The sequence below is a fragment of the Octopus sinensis genome, linkage group LG17 (assembly GCF_006345805.1).
Source record: "Octopus sinensis linkage group LG17, ASM634580v1, whole genome shotgun sequence".
NCBI classification, from domain to species: Eukaryota; Metazoa; Mollusca; class Cephalopoda; order Octopoda; family Octopodidae; genus Octopus; species Octopus sinensis.
In genome coordinates this window covers 36,581,994-36,583,888 of record NC_043013.1, presented here as the reverse complement: position 1 = coordinate 36,583,888, position 1,895 = coordinate 36,581,994, and positions in this window count along the sequence as shown.

Here is a 1,895-nt window from a genome sequence, read left to right as displayed (position 1 = left end):
GCTCGGATCAAATGGAACCCACATCATTGTGACCGATGGAGTGCCAGTATGTATGTATACCCTTTTACTCTTTTACTTGTTTCAGTTATTTGACTGTGGCCATGCTGGAGCACTGCCTTTAGTCGAGCAGATCGACCCCAGGACTTATTCTTTGTAAGCCAAGTACTTCTAGTACTTATTCTATCGGTCTCTTTTACCGAACTGCTAAGTTACAAGTACAGGGATGTAAGCACACCAGCATCGGTTGTCAAGCGATGTGGGGGGGGGGGACAAACACAGACACACATACATACACACACACACACACACACATATATATATCAGCATCATCATCATCATCATCATCATCATCATCATCATCATCATCGTTTAACGTCCGTTTTCCATGCTAGCATGGGTTGGACGGTTCAACTGGGGTCTGGGAAGCCAGAAGGCTGCACCAGGCCCAGTGTGATCTGGCAGTGTTTCTACAGCTGGATGCCCTTCCTAACGCCAATATTCATACATATATACGACGGGCTTCTTTAAGTTTCTGTCTACCAAATCCACTCACAAGGCTTTGGTTGGCAGTGGTGTTTAGAAGCAGAATTGATTTAACACTTTAGAATTTAAACCTGCCATATCCAGCCCCAAATTGTACCAGATCTAGCTTCTCACACCTACTCTACAATGTCATTCTAAAAAGCTACACAATCACGTCATCAGAGCATCCAAGCTACAAGATAATGCACAACTAATTCAAAACAATAAATTAAGAATTACATTTGACAAAGTAATCTAAATGTTAAATGGTTAAAAGAAACCATTTCCATCACAGTGTTGCATCACACCTTATTCTGTAGGTCCTTCAAAACCAACCTCCATTGTTTTTCACATAAAACCTGCCCTTCTGCCTTTGGCATTACCTGCGCTTTTGCATTCAGGTTAATAGCAACTACCTGGTCATCTTAGCCAGTGGGGGCCCCACTCTTATTAGCATCAACAAAACCCTTCTTTTGCAATATTGCTTGTGTTCCCTCCTTGCTCCTTCTCTCTTTGTTCCTCCCCATCTCTAATTCTCACAATTTCTCTCTGCTTTTATATCTATCAATCTATCTACACACATATATATATATATATATATTATAACATAATATATATATATATATATATATATAATATATATACATATATATATATATATATATATATATATATATATACAAATTGAGATAGGGGTTGTAAATGCAACCCTCCATGGGATAACATATACCAATATACTGCTAGTGAAATACCCAACAATGTATTTCTCCATTTTCTTATTTTGTATGGCTAGTGCAATGGTCCAATAGTATAGAAGTCGTAGACTGGTTTAAAGCTATTAAGAATAAGAAAAAGCGAGGTTTACACAATTCGATATTGTTGATTTTTATGCCTCTATCTCTAAAGAACTGCTAGATAAAGCCCTAATCTTCGCTAGTGACTTCATAGAAATTAGTACCAATGATAAGGATATAATCTTCCATGCTAGAAAGACATTACTTTTCAGTGAGAATGCAAAGTGGGTAAAAACCACCGACACGGAGGGCGCTTTCGATGTGAGCATGGGTTCATATGATGGAGCAGGCATCTGTGATCTAATTGGACTCTTTCTCCTAGATACCTTCGGTAAGACATTCCCTAACGTACATTTCGCCATCTACAAGATGATGCCCTCGCCTTAACAGCTAATACAAATGGACCAGCACAAGATCGTTTTAGGAAGGATATTATCCAGTTAATGAAATACTTCGGACTTAGTAAACTATAGACACTAACCTGACGGTTGTCAAATTCTTAGACGTTTCCTTAGATCTTATAATAATATTTATAAGCCTTATAGGAGCCCAATGATAGACTAAGTTATATTAATGTAG